General features: G+C 41.9%; 1 long non-coding RNA gene across 1 annotated transcript; it reads right to left on the reverse strand.

Annotated features, from left to right (window-relative positions):
• Positions 1–3,115: 3,115 nt before the first annotated feature.
• Positions 3,116–7,293, reverse strand: LOC139027907 (uncharacterized). The gene is made up of 2 exons (XR_011480063.1): positions 7,173–7,293; positions 3,116–7,129 (listed from the first exon to the last, which is right to left on the reverse strand). It is a non-coding gene; the product is annotated as an uncharacterized lncRNA (long non-coding RNA).
• Positions 7,294–7,298: the final 5 nt, after the last annotated feature.

Here is a 7,298-nt window from a genome sequence, read left to right on the forward strand (position 1 = left end):
CTCAAGCTCTGTCAGGTTGGATGGGGAGCGTTGCTRCACAGCTGTTTTCAGGTCTCTCCACAGATGTTCGATCAGGTTCAAGTCCGGGCTCTGGCTGGGCCACTCAAGGACAATCAGAGACTTGTCCCGAAGCCACTCCTGCGTTGTCTTGGCTGTGTGCTTAGGGTTGTTGTCCAGAGTCTGAGGTCCTGAGCGCCCTGGAGCAGGTTTTCATCAAGGATCTCTCTGTACTTTGCTCCGTTCATCTTTCCCTCGATTCTGACTAGTCTCCCAGTCGCTGCCGCTGAAAAAACATTCCCACAGCATGAAGTTGCCACCACCATGTTTCACCGTAGGGATTGTACCAGGTTTTGTCCAGACGTAACGCTTTGGCATTCAGGCCAAATAGTTCAATCTTGGTTTCATCAGACCAGAGAATATTGTTTCTCATGGTCTGAGAGTCCTTTAGGTGAATTTTGGCAAACTCCAAGCGGGCTGTCATGTGGCTTCCTTCTGGCCACTCTACCATAAAGGCCTGATTGGTGGAGTCCTGCGGAGATGTTTGTCCTTCTGGAAGGTTCTCCCATCTCCTCAGAGAAACTCTGGAGCTCTGTCAGAGTAACCATCGGGTTCTTGGTCACCTCACTGACAAAGGCCCTTCTCCCCCGATTGCTCAGTTTGGTCGGGCGGCCAGCTCTAGAAAGAGTCTTGGTGGTACCAAACTTCTTCCATTTAAGAATGATGGAGGTCACTGTGGTTCTTGCTCTGACATGCACGGTCAACTGTGGGACCTTATAAAGACAGGTGTGTGCCTTTCAAAATCGACTCCAATCAAGTTGTAGAAACATCTCAAGGTTGATCAATGGAAACAGGATGCGCCTGAGGTCAATTTCGTGTCTCATAGCAAAGGGTCTGAATACTTACGTAAATAAGGTATTTCTGTTATTTGTAATAAATGTGCAAACATTCCTAAAAACCTGGTTATGATATTGTTTAGGACCTTGAGCGTGGCTGAGGTGCATCCATGACCAGCTCTGAAACCAGATTGCATAGCGGAGAAGGTACGGTCGGATTTGAAATGGTCAGTAATCTGTTTGTTAACTTGGCTTTCGAAGACCTTAGAAAGGCAGGGTAGGATAGATATAGGTCTGTAGCAGTTTGCGTCTAGACTATAGTGTTTTTTTCCCCTTTGAAGAGGGGGATGACCGAGGCTGCTTTCCAATCTTTGGTAATCTCAGACGATACGAAAGAGAGGTTGAACAGGCTAGTAATAGGAGTTGCAACAATTTCGGCAGATCATTTTAGAAAGAGAGGGTCCAGATTGTCTAGCCCGGCTGATTTGTAGGGGTCCAGATTTTGCAGCTCTTTCAGAACATCAGCTATCTATTGTCCCCAGGACAAGGTGCACCTGTGTAATGATCATGCTGTTTAATCAGCTTCTTGATATGCCACATCTGTCAGGTGGATGAATTATCTTGGCAAAGGAGAAATACTCACTAACAGGGTTGTAAATAAAWGTGCACACAAAATTTGAGAGAAATAAGCTTTTTGTGCGCATTACATTTTTGGGATCTATTTCAGCTCATGAACCCAACACTTTACATGTTGCGCATATAGAGAACCAGTCAAAAGTTTGGACACACCTACTCGTCCAAGAGTATATTTTTTACTATTTTCTACATTGTAGAATAATAGTGAAGACATCAAAACTATGAAATAACACATATGGAATCATGTAGTAAACAAAAAAGTGTTAAACATATATTTGAGATTCTTCAAAGTAGCCACCCTTTCCCTTCATGACAGCTTTGCACACTCTTGGCATTCTCTCAACCAGCTTCATGAGGTAGTCACCTGAAATGCATTTCAATTAACAGGTGTGCCTTTTAAAAAGTTCATTTGTGGAATTTCTTTCCTTCTTAATGTGTTTGATCCAATCAGTTGTGTTGTGACAAGGTAGGGGTGGTATACAGAAGATAGCCCTATTTGGTAAAAGACCAAGTCCATATTATGGCAAGAACAGTTCAAATAAGCAAAGAGAAACGACAGTCCATCGTTACTTTAAGACATGAAGGTCAGTCAATCTGGAAAATATCAAGAACTTTCAGTTTCTTCAAGTGCAGTTGCAAAAACCATCAATTGCTATAATGAAACTGGCTCTCATGAGGACCGCCACAGGAAAGGAAGACCCAGAGTTACCTCTGCTGCAGAGGATACGTTCATTAGAGTTACCAGCCACTAAGACATGAAGGTCAGTCAATCTGGAAAATATCAAGAACTTTCAGTTTCTTCAAGTGCAGTTGCAAAAACCATCAATTGCTATAATGAAACTGGCTCTCATGAGGACCGCCACAGGAAAGGAAGACCCAGAGTTACCTCTGTTGCAGATGATTACTTCATTAGAGTTACCAGCCTCAGATAACAGCCCAAATAAATGCTTCACAGTGTTCAAGTAACAGACACATCTCAACATCAACTGTTCAGAGGAGACTGCGTGAATCAGGCCTTCRTGGTCAAATTGCTGCATAGAAACCACTACTAAARGGAAATCTGTCCTTTGGTCTGATGAGTCAAACCGCAGTGTCCTTGTGAGATGCAGAGTAGGGGAACGGATGATCTCTGCATGTGTGGTTCCCACCGTGAAGCATGGAGGAAGAGGTGTGATGGTGCATTGCTGGTGACACTGTCAGTGATTTATTTAGAATCGCGCATTCGTGAGTGCAGTTCACCTTTAATCTTGGAATGCATGACGAGGTAATCTTTAAAAAGAGGGATGAAAGTAACATTAAACAAGGTGCAATATGCAGAAATCAGTTTGTGACATTGTAGAGAATCATTGTACCATCTAAACTWMTGCAAATTATAACCAAAAATATATTTTCAGCTGGTGTACAAAACTGAAAGTAAAACACGTAAAAACAAAACTTAATGGGAAGCATAGAAAAAGCACCCATAGAACAGATCTACCGCTTCGTAGACTTGCTTTCAATGAGTGACAGATCTAGAACTCATTTATGAATATGGTAGTTACCCAAAAGGTTACATATAAATACCTTTTTAAATAGAATCACTTTTAAAAAATTATTAGTTACAAGTTATTGGCAATAAGGTAAAATAATCAAAAACACAAGATAGATAAGGAGTATAATATGTTTTCTTTATTAGTAGCAGTTATTGGTACATGACTGTCATCCTTAATTACAGTATTGATAGTATTGATAGTTGGCACAAACAATATTAATATCCAGAATATTCTCACAATGAGACTTCCTGTACACAATAATACTGATTATTGATTACGGATTCCAAAAATAAATATCAAAAAAATGAAATGAACATTAAAATGTCAAGTAATGTTGTCATGACAACTAGAAAGCGTTCAATAGGGTGTGCCATCTTTTCTTCAGTGCAAACTGTAGCAAATTAAAACAGAATAGGAAAAAAAGTACACAATCGAATTGCCTTCGTGGAATATGCAGCCAGCCTGACAGAAAGGGGGGAGCAGACACTGTAAAAGAAAGCTTGGGGCTACATGACTTCAGTTTGGACGTTACCAAAACACAACATTTTCAGAATACCAGACTGAGAAATTCCCATTCTCTGAGCAAATTCCTACAGGACTATGACACTGTTATTGGTCGTTCACTGATTAATTAAAATGCCTCTTCTTGAGACAGAAAAATTGATAAGAGATTTAAAAAAAAAACACAAGTAGCACTCTTCACAGCATAAGGCTTTACAGAGAGGTTGAGGTGCCTCCTCTTAAGGAAATCCAATATGATTTAATTTTAAAACCCCAAAAGAATACAAATCAAGTCTTAAAAAGCAACAAAAGAAGAAAAACCTATGTATTCATGAAGAGTAAGGCAAGCAAGCTATTTTATACAATCAGAAAATTACTTTTACATAGTGTGTACATGTAGGTAACTTCAAACAGTATCTCTAAAACAGTTGGAGTACGTCTCCCACTACTGGTTCAAATCAGTGTCACACTGCAGACAGCAGCAACACACAAGTGCAGTAGTCTCATGCTTTCAATTTAGACTCATTAAAAGGGAACTCCAAATAAAACCTGCCCAAAGCAAAAAGGACCCCTTAAAGCACACCCAGTCCAAAAATCAACTCCTTTATGTTCCAATTAACCCAACACACTCCTAGATTATGAGAGGATCAGRTAGGTGTAAGACAAAAGCACAACATGGTGGAAACTCAACCTAACCTACAAGGAAGCTAGGTGGCGCTCTTAGCACATTTTTTTTTAGCTAATCCCATGCAATCCTTTACACTCTATCCCAGTATCTAGGGGAGATTGACAAGAGGTGTCTGAGGGTAGGGACAGATTTCAGACAAGGCAATAGTTTAAAAGGCATTGATTAGATGCCCTAAAGAACACTTGTCCAAAAACCCACCTTGTATGCTATGTGTGTATATATATATATATCTCTTTTAAGTAAAACACTAGCAGGGCACATCGTTTTAACAGCTTTAGACACAATTGGAAGATCATTTATCCACAGTATCCTTCCATCTATCTAACAGGGTAAGCCAGTTTCCACCATGTTTGAGGTGGCTACTGTCAGAGGACAGGTGACGAGGATATGCTAGTTTAGCTGCTCTCCTTATGGTTCAGAGAAACAATGATATATGATCGAGACCCTAGATTAACAGACATCTGGGCCCCCGTGTCCTTAAAGCGTCAGCGTCTCAGTGTGGGAGTGCTGATCTAGGCCCTTCAGATTTGATTCCTTGATAAGATTATACGGACAGGTAGGGGCCCGATCCTAGATCAGCACTCCTACTCGGAGACGCTTTGTGGATACGGGCCCTGAAGTAGATATATCAGTCATGGATAACTAACCTAGGTCGGGAATATACGTAGTGTGTGACATAAGTCATATAGTCTACAATAGTTGACAACACCTAGTGTGACAATTTAGGACTATGATAGTAGTTGATCCCTCAGACATTTCACTAGTCAGACTGGGGTGCTCACCCAGGTAAGAGCCAGACAGCCTGAAGGTCTTCCTAATAGGGTAGAACACCACCACGTCCCGTGTGTYCGACAATTTAGAGTAAACAAAAATAACCCTAAAGCACAAGTCTAACACAATTCAATTAAAATGTTTGGTTATCAGACACAGGAGAGTACAGTATAGCTAGGCTAAGCGCTGCAGTGTAAGACATTGATGTTATTGATGGTTATAATATTATGATGATTATGCTTATTGGTTCTGTGGTTGCCATGGCATCATAACGTAGCCGAGGCAAAGAGCTCTAAATATTTGTATTTATTTTGTGGGTTTTGACTGCTCTATATCATGTGGTCTTGACTCTGAGTTGCAGGATTGTGATGAAAAGTCTATCTTTTGGCTTAATTGCTAGCGATTTGTCTGGATTCAAAATAATCCGTCTTTTTGTTTAATCCGTTTGGAAGTATTACAGCAAGAACTGCATTCTGTAGCCAGAGGTAGCAGAGGAAATTCAGGGACTGTTCAGGGAACGCTCCTAACCACTGTCAAGATGTAGTTGCTTTTCAGCAGCCATGGCCTCACCCAGGTGGGCGCTAAATTCCTGACTCCAATAGAGTGACTGACCATTCAGAAAAGCAGGTGGTACGCTGTTGTAGAGCTCTGAGCCCGTTTTTTCAGACTCTCTTTGTTTCCCCTTGGCTGTCCCGTCGATGCCCTCTCCTCTAAACCTACAATGACTTTCCAGCTCAAATTGCCTCAACTTCACCCCAAAAACAGCAGATTTTCAATCTCCATCATTTCAATGTTTCACTTTTTATGCGCTTTGAAAAGCGCTATACAAGTAATAAAAAAAGAAGAATACATTTTATCTTTAACCCAAGTATGCCTAGTAGGCTAGGTCTACTGTGTAGCATAGGCCTACTATGTCCTGTCTGTACATTTGAGTCATTTAATAGGACCATTAACTGTCATCCTCAATGATTTTAAACGCATTATCAACACGTGGTTGTACTGAGTTAAATGAAATCAAATATATGTTTATGTGATAAGTGAATGCTAAATGTCATTCTGGCTCTATGCAGTTGGGTCAACAAAGAGGGGGAAAACAGAAGTGTGGTCACGTTCCAAAAATACACACACACACACCAATGCAGAGACACAACACACACAAAAAAGGTAACGAAGCCTGAATCTGTGGGTCTTTCTGCTGGACTTTCTGTTCTGCACAGAGTGAGGATGGGTGGAGTTGTTCAGAGGGAGAGGAACGGAGAGGGGGGTACACACACACCGATCTGTTCATCGCTCTGCCAGCGCGTGACCGAGTGTTTATCAGTCGATGGGCACTACTGCTCCACAACAGCAGAGTGAATGATATGAGAAACCTTGGCATGGGCTTAACACAGTTAGAGACCTAAGTGCTCCCAGAACGTCCTCCGTTTTCCAGAGACGACAACACCGCCTCCATGTACAGACAGACTTCCCAAAGGGGATAGGGGCCTGGCCCTATAGACTTCTACAGACAGCGGTGAGACTGATCTCTGTAGTAGGGACATGTTGAGCAGAGCTAGTCTGTCCGGTCCACAACTCTTTAGCACTCCTCCCGCTCTCCTCTCTTCCCTGGCCTCCYTGCTTTCTCTTCCAGACATGCCTAGTCCGCTATAGTACCTTCCCCTACATGGCAGCCTCAAACTACCTTCCAATAGAGAGTAGATAACATACTAATTGGAATGCTSCCCTTAAAACACTGATCTAAGACCAGTTTAGCATTTCCCTTCACTCTGGATAACATAAGGACTCAGGCAGGTTAAGCTGATCCTGAGAAAAAATGTCTCCAATAATCCAGCAGAAATCTCCTGGCAAGACGCAAAAGCCCTCGCACAGTGGGTGAGTGGAAGAGCCAGGGTGGATGCCCTATGCTCCCAAAGGCCCCAAGAGGATTAAGTCAAGTCAATCCCGTGTGAGGCTTTGGATAGACAACACAGAGAAGGCTGTAAACAGTACAGGAGGAAGGAAGCAACACATTTTCAGTTCAGTTAACAGGCCATCACTGCCATTACCTCAAACAAAACATGCACTTACATACACTGATGTCAATGACTATACAGCCTAAAATGTAAGCAGCAGGTTAAATAAAAAGTGCTGTTGACATGAAGCTGACCATATATATATTAGAACTAAACCTGTGAGTTGAAATGAAGCTGGGCATATATAGTAGAACTAAACCTGTGAGTTGAAATGAAGCTGGGCATATATAGTAGAACTAAACCTGTGAGTGGCGCTTAACAGGCAAGAGTGACTGTCCAGAGGTCCTTGGCTGTGTGTGTGTGTGTGTGTGTGTGTGTGTGTGTG

This window comes from Salvelinus sp. IW2-2015, linkage group LG6.1, assembly GCF_002910315.2.
Source record: "Salvelinus sp. IW2-2015 linkage group LG6.1, ASM291031v2, whole genome shotgun sequence".
Taxonomy (NCBI): domain Eukaryota; kingdom Metazoa; phylum Chordata; class Actinopteri; order Salmoniformes; family Salmonidae; genus Salvelinus; species Salvelinus sp. IW2-2015.